The sequence below is a fragment of the Argopecten irradians genome, chromosome 7 (genome assembly GCF_041381155.1).
Source record: "Argopecten irradians isolate NY chromosome 7, Ai_NY, whole genome shotgun sequence".
Lineage (NCBI taxonomy): Eukaryota > Metazoa > Mollusca > Bivalvia > Pectinida > Pectinidae > Argopecten > Argopecten irradians.
This window is the reverse complement of record NC_091140.1, coordinates 9,669,677-9,686,803: the sequence shown is the minus strand read 5'-3', so window position 1 is coordinate 9,686,803 and position 17,127 is coordinate 9,669,677. Positions and strand designations below refer to the sequence as shown.

Genomic DNA, 17,127 nt, shown 5'->3' with positions numbered 1-17,127 from the left:
ATCATATAGAAAACAATTTAAGATGGGTTCCCGCGTAACTTGCGCTCAAAATCACTTTTAAAACGGAAAAAATGCCCAATGCCTAAAGTTAAAAACTTGTGTGAATACTAACTACCAAGTAATTCGAAGTATAAGTAATTGAAATATATTGTAAGGAATGCTCATTAATGGCCGCGCTTTACTAACTGTAAGTCAAGCAGACTATACATTGTACACTGTACGTTATATTATATAGTTATGTTATATATGTAGTTATATATACTAATAATGTGTCGAGTACCTATGTTAGGCCTAGACCAAATGCATTATGTGGATCTCGCGGTGATAATCACTGTATTGCTTAACCACAATTAAGATCTATATATCGTTCTCTTTTTCATGAAAAATGTTAAAAATGACTGTTAAAATAATTGCATGCACTTGGCTCCAACTATAAATGAAAAATACAAGGTATGAAATAATAACTTGCAATATCAATCTTTATTTTTATAAATCTTATTTTATTTCTAAATATTTTCCAAAAAAATGATATGTATATCTATTCTGTTTTACGCTGATTTGTTATTTTTTGTTATCTATTATAGCATAGTATATATTTTAAAACTTTTTTTTTCAACTTTAACCCTATTTGAACTTAGAGTTACCTCCCCTACAATACTGAAGTTGCATCGTTTGCAAGCACTCAATTTTATTGTCCACACTGATTCAGCGTAAGTTGGCAGTATCTTTATTATTATCATTCACTACAATGAAAATTAATAGTTTTGATGCATAAAACATGCGTCTGCTTGACTCAGTCGACAGTCAAAAGATCGTGGCCATTTATCTCAAAATTTGTTCCAGTGGGACGCTATGATATAGATTTAACTGTTACATGTATCTATTTCCAATAGGATGAATATTAGGCGCACTGTAACTGTAGATATTTGATATTGATAAAAAAAATAGCTCTATATAATCAGATTTGGTCGTAGAATGTTATATTGATCAAGGATCCACGTTCTTGTGCTGATTAATCTTCTGAGCTGTTAACGTTTGGCTAGATGACATTTTGTAAAACTGACGCGATGCCTGAAGCAGAATCTTATATTCTTTCCATATTCGTTTGAATGTCGGCAATTATATACATTTATGATGTGGATCAGATTAATTTCGCTAACAATCAAGTGTATATACAACCAAGTGGCGTAGAAAGATGAAACGTTATGGGGAGGGGCAAAGGTCCACAATATTTCGAGTGTATTGAATTTTAATTATTAAAAGTTTGAACATTACATGATTTTAGAACGTTTAAGGAAACGCGTCGCGCAGCGGAAAATTTTCTAGAATGACGTACAAAAATGTGCAGGAGGACCCCTTTTTCTTTCAAATGTGCATTTTTATAACATTTCACTCGGCGAAAATGGGGGGGGGGGGGCAAAAAGACATGTTTGCCCCCTCATCCTGGGTAACGGGGGGAATTGCCCCCCATCCGCTTTCAACGCCCATGCAACTAGATTCGTTGTTTGTAAGCTAACGGTACTAGCAGTACCTTTATACCAGAAACTAGTTGGTGTAACTTCTGCACAATACACAACGTGCGTTACAATGTTATGGAGATTGTCGATAGGATTACCAAGGTAATTGCCCCCCCCCCCCCCCCCCCCCCCTTCCTACGCCCCTGCTTGTTGATACATATATGACTTATGGATATCCATAAATGAAGTTGAAATATACAGGTAATACATACATTTTAATTACTATTTTCCGGGTAACATTTAAACTTATGTTTTCAGAAGCTAGGCTGGGTTTACTTTATTACAAAAAGATATGTGTTGAAAATATCACGCAATTTTCATATATGGAGAATTGACTTGCAGTTGCGTTTTTTTTAGGTCACCGTCACCTGAGACGAAAAAGTGACCTAATCTACATGTAATCGCCTTTTGTCCGTCGTCGTTGTGCGTCGTCCGTCGAATGGCGATAAACAATTTATTTTTTCGACTTCTACTTAACTCCAAAACCACGGAACCAAATTTGTTGAAATTTTGCTGAAACCTTCTATAGCCAAAGGTAAACCAATATTGTGGTTTATATGGTCCCAGCCCCCTAGGGGTCTGTGGGGTGGGGGCCAAAAGGGTCATATAGCCTAAATCTTCACAAATCTTCTTCTGAAATTCCAGAAATGGTAGAATCAAATACTCTTCATAGATTGAAAGGTTTTAAGGTTCTTTACAAAAAATGTGAAGTATATGACCCTGGGGTCTCGCGTTACCCCCTGGAGAGGAGGTCAAGTTTACTATAGTTTATATATTTGTAATAAGAAATAAGTCAAATGTTGCCAGATTTATCAGTATGAGTTGGCCATTGAATCCCATTAACAATTTTTCTACGACTGACCCCCCAGGGGCCTGAGGGGTGGGGTCAAAAGGGGTCAAATAGGCTAAAACTTCAAAAATCTTCTTCTTAAAGGGACAATTCACTCAGGCTAATTCTTTTACATAACCATGAACAAAATATAGCATAAATAACTGAGGAATAAGTAGTTCACTGTGTCAGCCAATCACAATGCGCACGTGTGGTACAATTTCAAACAAAATTGTTATCAAGAGCTGCATCATAACAGCGATTATTGTGATAGAAACATGTATACAACACCTGTATCACATGTCGATTCAGTTGGATTATATGGGAAATAACTGTCGATATCACAGGGGCCTGTCACTATCAATACCTACCCGCAAGGGCAGATAACTCTGTTATATGCAAATAAAGAATTGCATACATATATATCTTTACAGAATAGTCTAAGGGAGGTAACTCTTACATGATGTAAAATCAAAAGTTCCCGTTTTTGTCACTCACCTTTCACACATCAGCATCACACACCGGATTCGGATACTGCCCCATGTATCGCTGTGAGGAGGCAGCAACATCTTTAAGTACCAATTTAAACAAAATACTCTACTTTCCTTTCTTGATTATTCCGCATCAAAGATCTTCTAATCTTCACCCACGGTAGAAATTGTGTAAGCCCAGTTTTAATTAGTGTCTGGGGATGTTGTGTGCATATAGTTGTATGAATGTGATGAGATTACATTATATGGCCAAAGCAGAGATAATTTTAAGTCTAATTGTAGGAGTTTTTCCCCTTTGTCTAAGATCTTGTGTTGTGATCAAGACACATAGAGCGAGTACCTCAACCCAACCACACGTCCATGACACAACTGTAGTCTGTTAAAAGGCTTCTAGTACTAGTAGATAATTTATTCGAAACACCTTTCTATAGATCAAAAGGTGTCTGAGAGGCGGGGCCAATGTGTCAAATTAAAATTCATATCTTATTTTTTTCTGGAAAAATCAAGATAGAGTCAGAAACGTATACACAGTTCATATATTCTGATATAGAAGAATCAAACCTCTTAATAGATGGAAGACAACAAAGAGTTGTATACATTATCTTAATGGTCTCCTTTGTTCTGACCGTCATGAGAAGAAATGGATCCCATAGACTAAATTTGTATAAGGGAGCATGCATGGCCGCGTGTGAATTACAGGCACAGGGGTTTTGAACCTATGCGACACAATATTAATATACAATACTTATTAAAGCCAAATTATTTGGAATCTCGAGATTCCCTGTCAGAAACAGAATTACAAATTATTTCAAAATTCCTTTACAAATTTTACATCTACATGTACATCTATTGCCTAACCCACACATTAAACATTAAAATTTGAAACTGATGCACAATGAATATATCCAATCAGCACACTCCAAAACATTCACATCGCTATATTTACATTCTGAGTGTTTCTTCACCATATGAATCACCAACTGACGAAAACAAATATTTGCTTATGAAGACACTATGAATATAATATTCTCATGAATTGATCAGCTTATCAATACGACAATATCGAAGGAGTTATTTCCCTTTGTCCAAGATAACGTCGGTACGACATAAATCACAAGATAAATTGCTAATGAGCACCATGAGATATGTAGAAATCCTCTGCTATTCATATCCGCTATGATTTTTTTTTAATCCATTCAATCCATATATGAATTTTTTTTACCCAAAAAGGAGATTTTCAAAAATCAATTTTTGGTTTGATTCTCCTGTCCCTTTTTGTCTACTTGTACATGTACATGTACCAAACCTAATCCGCCAGCAAGTACATATTGCTATGACAAAATCAGTTTATGTTAGTTTCAAATATATACATGTACATAACATGAATACACCAAAACTTTTCAATTAAAATCCCACTAAATAGGAACTTGAATTTTTCACAAGACTACTTTAACAGATAGAAGGAAGGATACGTGTTTACCAATATGCAACTGGATATATATAGTTTTGTAATCATCATTTTATTCGTCCCGCCATTCTTTATTTCGATCGGTTATTGCTCCTTTCGGCGATTTTATTTTGTGCGTTGAATGTACGAATGTGATGAGCTTACATTATGTGGCCAAACGGAGATAATCGTCACTCTAATTGTACGAGTTATTTCCCATTGATCGAAGATCTTCATAACAAACATATGTGTTTTTTTGTTGTTGTGAAGAATCAAGACATGTAGAGCGAGTTCCCTAACCCAACCTCACGTCCATGACACAACTGTAATTTGGTAAAAGGCTTCAAGTACAACAACTTTATTCAGAATATCTTTGTACTTATATCATTACATAGGTGGAAATCCCGTGTTTTGATCGCGATCAAATCTAGTTATTATTCTTATTATTTCCACGAAACCATCTTAACACTTTTTCTCACGAACGGAACAAGGTACGGCGCTCAAATTTGGACACGTTATGTACGTACATGAGTGCTTGAAACGTACGTTCGATTTTGTACGATAAGGTTCAAGGTCAAGGTCACAGACGTAAAAAACGTTTTTTTAAAACGAAGTTTAAAAAGCTCATAACTTCATAACTGTACGCTGTACATCGTCCACGTTTAGTTATGCAGACAGATCCTGACATTTCGCGTGCTTTTCTCATGCCATGTTATCAGAGATTATGTCAAGGTCAAGAGTCGCTACGGGGTCAAGCAAAGGTCAAAAATGAAATTTGTCGCAGAAAAGTTTTGAAGAGCGCATATGAAAGAACATGCTCTCAGGCAAATAAAAAGACCAATTTCAAGGTCATATGTTTCAAAATGGCGGAGATATAGGACATCGAAAATCGAAATTTTAGTTTATATTTGTCCCTGCCCGAGACGTTTCAGCGCCTTTAAACCTGTATGTACAGTGTTGATTTTTCATACCTATGTTGTATTAACTTTTGTCTTCACAAGTTATTTATTTTTAAGGGGTTATATAGAAAAACGGCGGAAATATAGCTCTCCAAATATGGCAATTTGTTTCTTTTTCTTATTTTTGTCCGTTATTTGTGAGCTCGTAGGGCCTTTATCATCTCATGTAGAGTGTTGAATTTTTGTAAATGTAAGCTTTAGCCTATTGTCTGTACAGGTTTTTAATTTCAAAGACATGAATTTGAAAATGGCGGAAATATAGACCTCCGAATATGGCGTTTCGTTCATTTTTTAACGTTAATTTTAGCGTAATTCATGAAAATTCAAAGGTGAAATGTTTTGAATTGGATGTGAAAGAACATGCTCTCAGGCAAATAAAAAGACCAATTTCAAGGTCATATGTTTCAAAATGGCGGAGATATAGGAAATCGAAAATCGAAATTTTAGTTTATATTTGTCCCTTCCCGAGACGTTTCAGCGCCTTTAAACCTGTATGTACAGTGTTGATTTTTCATACCTATGTTGTATTAACTTTTGTCTTCACAAGTTATTTATTTTTAAGGGGTTATATAGAAAAACGGCGGAAATATAGCTCTCCAAATATGGCAATTTGTTTCTTTTTCTTATTTTTGTCCGTTATTTGTGAGCTCGTAGGGCCTTTATCATCTCATGTAGAGTGTTGAATTTTTGTAAATGTAAGCTTTAGCCTATTGTCTGTACAGGTTTTTAATTTCAAAGACATGAATTTGAAAATGGCGGAAATATAGACCTCCGAATATGGCGTTTCGTTCATTTTTTTAACGTTAATTTTAGCGTAATTCATGAAAATTCAAAGGTGAAATGTTTTGAATTGGATGTGAAAGATCATGCTTTCAGACACATAAAATGACCAAGTTCAAGGTCATAAGATTCAAAATGGCGGAGATATAGGACATCGAAAATCGAAATTTTAGTTTATATTTGTCCTTGCACGAGACGTTTCAGCGCCTTTAAACCTGTATGTACAGTGTTGATTTTTCATACCTATATGGTATTACCTTTTGTCTTCAAAAGTTATTTATTTTTAAGGGGTTATATAGAAAAAACGGCGGAAATATAGCTCTCCAAATATGGCAATTTGTTTCATTTTCTTATTTTTTTCCGTTATTTGTGAGCTCGTAGGGCCTTTATCATCTCATGTAGAGTGTTGAATTTTTGTAAATGTAAGCTTTAGCCTATTGTCTGTACAGGTTTTTAATTTCAAAGACATGAATTTGAAAATGGCGGAAATATAGACCTCCGAATATGGCGTTTCGTTCATTTTTTAACGTTAATTTTAGCGTAATTCATGAAAATTCAAAGGTGAAATGTTTTGAATTGGATGTGAAAGATCATGCTTTCAGACACATAAAATGACCAAGTTCAAGGTCATAAGATTCAAAATGGCGGAGATATAGGACATCGAAAATCGAAATTTTAGTTTATATTTGTCCTTGCACGAGACGTTTCAGCGCCTTTAAACCTGTATGTACAGTGTTGATTTTTCATACCTATATGGTATTAACTTTTGTCTTCAAAAGTTATTTATTTTTAAGGGGTTTTATAGAAAAATGGCGGAAATATAGCTCTCCAAATATGGCAATTTGTTTCTTTTTCTTATTTTTTTCCGTTATTTGTGAGCTCGTAGGGCCTTTATCATCTCATGTAGAGTGTTGAATTTTTGTAAATGTAAGCTTTAGCCTATTGTCTGTACAGGTTTTTAATTTCAAAGACATGAATTTGAAAATGGCGGAAATATAGACCTCCGAATATGGCGTTTCGTTCATTTTTTAACGTTAATTTTAGCGTAATTCATGAAAATTCAAAGGTGAAATGTTTTGAATTGGATGTGAAAGATCATGCTTTCAGACACATAAAATGACCAAGTTCAAGGTCATAAGATTCAAAATGGCGGAGATATCGGCCATCGAAAATCGAAATTTTAGTTTATATTTGTCCTTGCACGAGACGTGTCAGCGCCTTTAAACCTGTATGTACAGTGTTGGTTTTTCCTACCTATGTTGTATTAACTTTTGTCTTCAAAAGTTATTTATTTTTAAGGGGTTATATAGAAAAATGGCGGAAATATAGCTCTCCAAATATGGCAATTTGTGTCATTTCCTTATTTTTGTCCCGTAATTTCTGAGCTCGTAGCACCTTTATCATTTATTGTAAGGTGTTGATTGTTTGTAAATATAGACATTGGCACATTCTCTGTATAGACTTTTAATTTCAAAGTCATGAATTTGAAAATGGCGGAAATATAGCCCTCTGAATATGGCATTTCGTTCACTTTTTAACGTAAATTTTGCCGTAATTTTTGAAATTTCAAAGAGAAATGTTTTGAATAGGATGTGAAAGAGCATGCTCTAAGACACATAAAATGACCAATTTCAAGGTCATAAGATTCAAAATGGCGGAGATATAGGACATCAAAAATCGAAATTTTAGTTTGTATTTGTCCCTGCGCGAGACGTATTAGCGCCTTTAAACCTGTATGATTAATGTTGATTTTTCATACCTATGTTGTATAAACTTTTGTCTTCAAAAGTTATGGATTTTAAAGGGGTTATATAGAAAAAATGGCGGAAATATAGCTCCTCAAATATGTCAATTTGTTCCATTTCCTTATTTTTTTACGTAATTTGTGAGCTCGTAGAGCCTTTTTCATTTAATTTAGGGTGTTGATTTTATGTGAATGTAGACATTGGCATATTGCCTGTACAGGGTTATAATTTCAAAATCACGAATTAGAAAATGGCGGAAATACAGCCCTCCGAATATAGCGTTTCGTTCACTTTTTTAACGTAAATTTTACCGTAATTTAAGAAATTTCAAGAGAAAGGTTTTGAATCGAATGTGAAAGGGCACGCTCTCAGACACATATATTGACCAATTTCAATGTCATGTGATTCAAAATGGCGGAGGTATAGAACATCAATTGTCCTTTCAGCGATTCTGTACACTCGTTGAGATTACATGATGTGACCAAAGGGAGATAATCCTCTAATACAAAAACTCGTACGAGTTATTCCGCATTGGTCCAAGATCTTTATAAGAAATGGAGAATTTTTGCACTTTAAAAAAACCTGAAATTCTAATGTGTTTACCTATTCATTATCAAAATTGATATTTTGAACCTAAATCTCAATCTGAATTTCCAAATTTATATCACGGTTATCAAGGAATAATTACCTGTCAGAAAACATTTTTAATTTTGAAATTCATAATTAGCCAGCCAATCAGCAGCCGGGTTAAAATTCTGTCCTGGGCTCAATCTTCTATACACACGGGCCGTTTCGAAGGTCTTTTTTCATTTAGTTTTGAATACTTTTCGGGATGTTTTAAGTTCTACATGTACACGTATATATGAACAATGTACACGTGTTTGCGTAAATACACGTACATGTGTAGCTACACCGCATACATGGGAGGCCGTCCTTACGTGACCCTAGCTGTTAATAGGACGTACATTTGAACAAACAAACAACAAAAGTAATGCACAAAACCAATAACTGAGAGGTTTAAAAACCTTTTATGTGTGTGGCAGAGCTGTCACCTGTGACACCGGATGTTCAAACACAACCGGTGCTATTTTGAGAAACTACCCGGCCTTTTTGAGATCACAGAAACAAATAAATTCCTATAGAGGACCGTGTTAACGTTTGCTACGTATTCAGGTTAAATGAAGTTATCAAAATTCTTTACAAATTTTAAATCTACATGTATTGCCCGACCCACACATTAACTATTAACTGATGTACCCTGAATATATCCAATCAGCAGGCTCCGATATATTCACCTCTCTATGAAATCTTCTGCCCAAAGGGGGATTCCCCTAAATCTGTTTTTCGGTGGGACCAGACTACTTTCGTAAGAAACGCTTTCTGATTAATATTGAGTGAGATCGTTCGTTCGTTCAAGCAATCGTCTGTTCGCTAACATTACTTATATCATTACATAGGGGGAAATCCCGTGTTTTGATCGCGATCAAATCTAGTTTTAAATGTGTTAATCTGTTAAGCTATTCCACCATTTGACAGTTCGTATTGTAAAACAACACTAGTACAGACATCCATGTTGGTTGCACCCCTATAGAGCCCGCAGAGCTCGACAAAGCCATATTGGACTTACCAATCTCAAACGGAACATACTTACCGCCAAACGTATCGTTTGATTTCAACATGCTTAGAAAGTAAAACATCACCTACCTTATTAGTACTGGTCGTCCCTGTTGCTCCCATCACCGCAGGATAATCAACCCGCCAGTGTCCAATCTTGCCACAAAACAACTCCCTGGTCTGTTAACGGCCCGTGGAGTACCTCTTTGATATTGCCTGTAGGCACTAGAGGTCGTTGGCGCTGGTCACCGTATGGTGTGTATAACGTCCTCTCCCACTCCACTGTTGAACTTTTGTTTAGAGTCTTTAGCCTTTCTATTAGCCCTAGCTCTACCACGGTCAATTTTGCGCTCGTCGTCGGAGTCTGAAGCGATAGGGTTGGCGATGTTTTCGTCGACGACTTTCCATCCACAGTCCGAAGTATTGAATAGCTTAATTAGCTTATGTCTATAGTAAATTAAACCGATACCTTCAACAAGCTTGGCCTTGGATGCGTGTGGCTCTGTCGTAGCTAATCGCTCCGCTTCCATAAGTATAGTGATCCTCATAGCTCTTCATGAAAAATTTGTGAGGTTCGGCACACATGAGGTTTTGCTGTATTATCGAAAAATGAGCTTCAGAACTATCGTTCATCTTGTTTCAAAGGTATCCAATTCATGAGTAATTAACGCACTCATTTTGGAGACACTTTCATCTTGTGAAGCTTCTACAGCCGCTTTCACATGGGCAATAATAAAATCTTCCGTAGTAGTAGACATTATGCAAAGGTAATAAGCAACAGCTAGCTCCGATAAAAAAACATGACCATACGGTATGGCAACAGCGTCTAGGAATGACACACACACCTGTGTAGCCCCGGCACGTCGACCACTGTGACGTCAGCGCACGTGCAACACTTGCATTCTCGTGCCGACTGAGAAAAATGATTCCCGCTATACTTAGCGAAACGCGGGAATATTTGAGAAAATGTTACCAGCCAAGCACTGTCACTATTGATACACAAGCTTCATACACACCTCTATTTGTGTAATATTGGCTACACATATAGAGGTCGTTCGTAAAATCAAAAGCCTGTGTATCAAATGAAAAACTATACGACATTGGTCTGGAACGTTCATATTTGTATATATCATCTACTTCCTTGAAATATATAAACAAAGTGTACTGAATTATACCTGAAGTATGCTTTAAAGATACGAAATTTGATTGCACTCCTTGAGCGGGGCCAATCAAATGATTTGCATAATTTATAATAATCATAATTTCGGTAAGGAATATGTATAATTAGTGCCGAATATATTGAATTTTGCTTAAAAACGGCTGTTCATGTATATTCTGTTTTGAATATAATTTTTTTTTCTGGCTTTCTGATTGGCCTATTCATTTTTTGCTTTCTACAATGAAAAAAAAATCGGGAATGGCGCGGAAATCCGACGTTAACGTGACGCCACAATAGAAACCATTTACGTTGCGTATTGATTTGGCAAAAATAATCCATTGGAAAAATCAATGGAATCGTACGTGTAAACGTATTTCATTTAATAAAGTAGCCTGGAAAATTGATTATAAGCATTGAAGTCACTATTTTTTAATTTCATCTGGGTATGAAATAAATTTTGTTTGCAAACTTTTGTGCTTAAATGAAATGAAGAGAAAAGAGCGATAACATTGTTATCGTTCTTGAACGAAATGTATAACACGGCTAAATAAACCTATCAACTCGCTTATTTTCGCGATTTGAGTCAGTAGAAAACCCAATGGTACTTTTTGCTCAAATTTTGAATGTAAATAAATCCCGGCGTGATCTACAAATGTTTCTTTTGAAACAATCTTCTTAGCTGCGAAAATTCAAAATGACAAAATATTTTGATGTAAACCCCTAAAAATCAGCATTTTGGCCTTAAGTTTCTGTTTAAGTCAACTCCAAAATATCAATAAAAATGCTGACAAATAGGAACTATTATTAGAAAAAAACAGGTAATTCTGAATAAAACGGTTTCTTCATAATTTTGATATGTGCCACAAAACCTCAATGTGATGGTTAGGTATATTTTTGACGTTGTCAGGGATTTCCTCAAGAATGTTCTAGAAGGTACTAGAAGGTTCTAGACGCGTCTATATACGTCATTTCCGGAAATCCCAATATTGTGTAAGAATCATGACTGAGACTAAACTTACGTTTTGTAAATGAATTGGGTTTGAAAAACAATTTCAAAAAATCAAATAGTTTGTTGAAGCCGCCTTGCTGTTCAAAATAAGACGGGCAACATAAGGTAAGTATTTATACATTTTTTTTTTACATTTATCACTATCGTTAGTTAATAGTATTATTCCGAGTATAATGTTTGATGTTAGAGGTTGTTGTTGTCGTCTGATGTGAGATTTATAATTTGAATACTGCATTCATAAATCTTATAAAATTGAATTAAAACATATGCATTGAATGAATTTTATTGACAGTATCAGAACATTTTGATTTCCTTGATAATTTTTTTGTAAATATTGACAAAAGTGTCTATGTGGAAAACAAGACATGCCTTCATGGCTTTGACAATTAGGCCTTCAGGATGGTCCGAACAGTGATCGAATGCGCCGTTCGTTCGGAATAGGCGAGGTTTTCCGATTTGGAAAGTTACGTGCGAAGTGAAAGTAGAAGTGTACAGAAGGCAAGATTTATCACATTATATTTTCAAATTAATAATAATTATAACATTATCAATATTATTTTTATAATTGTATTTATGTGAAGTTAAGTCTATGCTAATTAGTCAATATCATTTTCTCATAAGTGTTTGCTTTATGAATGGGTCTAAATATCAAAAATATCTACACTGTAGTTTTACACTTATTTTGATATTGTTTCAACAATATTTCAGAATTTCATCTAAGTCAACAAGTCTTGAAAACATGTTCTTTTCGCAGAATTTCACAACAATACCAGTTCTTGTTCTTCTGAACAGGTTTTGACTTCTATCTGTATTGGATAACGATGATGGTGTGGAAATGCATTCGATCTCACTGTTTTTATAAACACACACATTTCCCTGTTTATCAAAAATAAGTAGATCTTTAGAAAATGTGGGTTAACAAACTTACATTTTTTTTTAGTTTGCAAATGAGTATGGATGTATATATCACTTCTCTGAACCAGTGATTTGAAAAATATCTCTGTCTGAACAAAAGTAAACTTGATAAATGTTTGGTACATTATAAAATTGATATACACACCACACAATATTTAGTAAAAATACATGGCCATAACTGATTTTACTTTCCAATGTAAATGGCGTTAAAGGCTAATATATATGACAGTAATAAATACTAGTACATGTACTACTCATTTCCATGAAATACACTTCTAATCTAGGCTTCCTGTCTATAGATGTAGTTACAGAGTATGATAGGTTATTATGGTACCAGAGATATAGCATATCCAGCTTGGCAACATTATGCTAAAATAGTCAGTAAATGTAAATCTTTGCAAATCTGATTATTGTTAAATGGTAACAGGACATATTCAAATTCAAGGAACATATAAAAATATGAATAGTAAATTGCGAAATATATCGAAATACATTTTCAATGAAGTCATAAACTTTGACACCATGCCCTCTGGCAATATGGTTTTCATCAATTTTGAAAAAAATTAAAGTGAAATATTTTTTCACAAACTGCTGATTTTTTAACAATAAATACTTTCAATCAATAAATTATGTTTTATTTTCTTTCACAATAATTTTAAGCTCAATAAATCATTGGAAAAATCAACTTCTTATGATCTATCAAAGGAAAGTACTTGGATAAAAAAGTGACAATTCTCTGTGTTTTCTGTTAATAACTCATGTACAGATGATGTGTATAAATAAAAAAAAAATGCGTGGTCTATCTAGTATCTTATATTTTCACATGAGAATTTGAGCCTTACGGCAAGCAAAAATAACGAGTTGAGTTTCAAAACATCTCCTTTACCATGTATGATATGAACATAAATTTAAGATATGTTTCACATTAACAACTTACCGTACATCTAAAAATTCCAGGTCAAATTGAATTCCGAAAATCCAGAAGTGATTGTCATTTTGTCTTAATAACCTTGTTCATACTGTACCATATAAGAAAAACTTTCTATGCTTCAGATTTTTTGACGCATTCACTTTTTTTAATATTATATAATGATATTATGACAGATAACATTTGGTTAACTTGGACATAATAATTATATCTATACATATAGATAACAGATCTAGAGTTAGACTGTCCACTGTGTAGTGTCAGTTTAGAGGGTTCATGCTGAAGGAAAGGGGTTGACCTACCAATACTGAACAAACAATAAAAAGGATTTGTATCAGATTTCTTTTAATAATCAATGAAATATTTCTTTATTAAAACATAGTTGTGATGTCATCTATTGTTCTTTCTGTACTTTAACTCCCGGATTATCGGACTATTACCTGTAACTGTCATATATGTTACCTTTTAATGTTTTATATGTGACTCTAATATAAGACAGTCACTTATAAGACAGTAAAAGGTAGCACATGGGAGAGTTACATAATACGGGTGAGTACATGTCTCCAGGCATAATCCCATAATAATGTTAACACTCAACCTGCCGGAATATTCCATTATTTTTAAATCCAAATTAAGAAAAAATCCCACACAATGAATATGAAGAGAATTTAATCCTCTATTGATGCAGAATTAAACGTTAACACATCCACAGAATTTCTGTATATATCCCAGTTAGAGTTTTCCTCCTTATTATGAATCACCATTTAACACTTATCTACAACATCAACTACAATTTTCACATTCTGAAACCATGTTGTTTTTGTACACCACTTTTAATTTTAAATATCAAAATCATCTACACTGTAGTTTTACACTTATATTGATATTGTTTCAACGATATTTCAGAATTTCATCTAAATCCCATTTGCTTGTTGAATAAAATTGCACATGGTATAAATAAATCCAAAACTGTCCCTAGAGAGGTAGAAATTTCAAATCCCCTGAATTTAATGAAAGTTCTGGGGGCACCGACTGTTTTGAACTGGCCTGAAAATCACTTTTATATGCATTCATTTCAGCAAGATGCTTTCAAACAAACGCCTCAACTGCAAGTCTAGTTTCATATGTCACATCAGACATTGGAAAGAAATGTCCTTTTAGTAAAAGCCACCTTAATATATCGCTTAGATTGAGAAAATAATATCCCTCCATCACTGTCGGTGGACATGATGAAAATGAATATACAGATAGTTTTCCAACCCAAAAGCATGCTTCATGCATTCCGTCCATGAATGCTATTCATCACATATACCACAGGCAAATGTAGTTCTATGTTGCAATTGTCCATATCGGATTTGTCATGGTTGAATGCACATTGGAAGAGTTACCTTAGCTCATAAACAAAGGCAAAAAAAAACTGGCTTATATTAGAAATAAAAGTGTACTTTATTAACACAAAGACTTGCTATGTTTTAAGTTAGAGATAAGCCTGAAACTGTACAATATGTGGGATAGAGAACAGATCTCGGCACTGACGGGCCTCGATACAGTTCTCTATCCCACATATTGTGCAGTTTTCGGGTTATCTCCATGACGTAAATGACTCTTATTTTGTCTGTTTCCAATATGTCTTGACATATTTTCCATGATTTTTTATTTAACTTGTTTTTTGCATTTTTTTAACAATGCACACCGTACATGTATATTTATAAATTGCAGATCACATGGGTAATAACATGTTTACTTTGAATGACATTATCATTTAAGAATGGAAATTTGTTGCCAATATTCTTATAAGTTTTAGCATCAGAAACTATTCATGATTATCTCTGTTCTTATATTTCATATAATTCATAAATGAATATGTCAGCTATAGTTAATGTTTGTTGATGGAAACATAAAGAATAAATTCCATTCCCTTGATCGGAATAATTTTTGACAAGACACAATTGATGGTCGGTCGTACCTGATTTGGTTTCCCACACCTTTATATAGAGTACCTTGCAGTAGCGGAAAAGTCAGTCAGAAGGTGATATCTTTTCTGCTACAACAGTAGCTACATTTCCATATGTTAAGTTCCTTTCTTTTAACCTTTCACTTTTTAAATGTACGTATATATGTATTGTTTAGTTTACATAAATATAATATTTCTTATACATTTGGGTTATTAATTTATGTTTTAGTAAGTCTCTAGGTTCAGAGATCATTTTCGAGGTTTACCACGTGTTCTTTATGTCCGTGATTATGACGTCACTGTAAACGCATTTTTTATGTAAGTTGGTCACATCTGTATATATATATATTGTTTATGCGTTTTTTTGTTGTGGTGTGAATAATGTTTTTTATTTCAGTTACTAAAGAGGTGATTAAGTGTCTGAACTGTTATGGTGGAGCCTAGAAGTTATGAAGAGATCAGGGTTTAGAGAATAATGTTTTCAGTGTGAACAGAGACATATTTCTGGTGTGGATTGGATTTATTCTGGCAGAGAATAAAGAGAGGTTTTGACTACTAGAGCCAATGTCTTATTTCTGTGTTTATTGATTTCTCTAGCATCAACAAATATTGTTTGAATATTGAGAGGATGTTTACCTGTTTTGTTCTTGCATCACTAAGGTAATAGCATTTATATATTGAAAATCCTATGATGGATAATAACAGATTAATATCATTATTTTTTGTGTACATGTATTATATTTCATAGCCAATGGCTATATTTTTCATTTAGATTCATTTTTTTCATTTCCTGTGTAGAAATCGCTACATATATTGAATTAGTTGGTCCTGATTTGTATTAATTGTTCACAATTGTAGTCATTTTGATACCTCATTTGTCTAATTCGGTTGAAAAATGTCAATATTATGATTATTTTTCAATTTTTAGTCAAATTTGATATGGCGGTCATCTTGATGACGTCATAACCGGAAGTTCATCCCAACTAATACAATGTTAAATTTTATCTGCAACTGTATTTATTTGTAATTGTGATCAGTGGGTTCAGAAAAAATATTGGTTCGGAGGTTGTAGGGGGTGCATGTGGGACCCTTCTAGCCCATGGCCTAACATGATTAAATGATGAAGGCGCTGCGAGCTCACAAATTACGGAAATGGAACAATTTGCCATATTTTCAGAGCTTTATTAACACTATTTTTATATATTTGCTCTTGTAATCCATAATTGTAGAAAAAAAGTTTAAACAACACCTATGAAAAATTGACACTTTACATACAGGTTTAAAGGCGTTTATCAAGAACTCATCAATGTCCACAACATGTCAAAGATGAACATCGTAGCGCGTATGTTCATGAGATATTGTGTTAACAAGAGTTGTGGAAATAAGAAAAAATAATAATAAGAAAAAAAATGACATTAACACAGACTTTGACGGGTAAGACCGACAAACGTTCTGTCGATTTAGCTACCTACTGAGTCTAGACAGTGTCCATGCTTGTGGTTTAGTTGACGGGTTTTAAGTTTAATGGAACTGATGCAATAGAATAATCTGAATGGATCACTGCTTGTCATTTGAAATATACATGTGCATAGAACGGATCATTGCCTATGATGGGATATTGAAATATACTTTATCTTTAAACAAAATCTCAACATTTTGTGTGAAATATGTGAAATGAAGCCGCCCTTTTTGTATAAACAAGTTATGTGTTTTTTATGTCGACATTAATACGTAACAGAGCGCGTCTCGGTGGCGGCCAGATCTTACAGCATTCAAAGAA

At 34.1% G+C, this 17,127-nt stretch overlaps 1 pseudogene; it reads right to left on the bottom strand.

Moving 5' to 3' along the window:
• Window positions 1-4,556: 4,556 nt before the first annotated feature.
• LOC138326888 (uncharacterized) lies at window positions 4,557-10,140 on the bottom strand (annotated as a pseudogene).
• Between the last annotated feature and the right edge of the window lie 6,987 nt (window positions 10,141-17,127).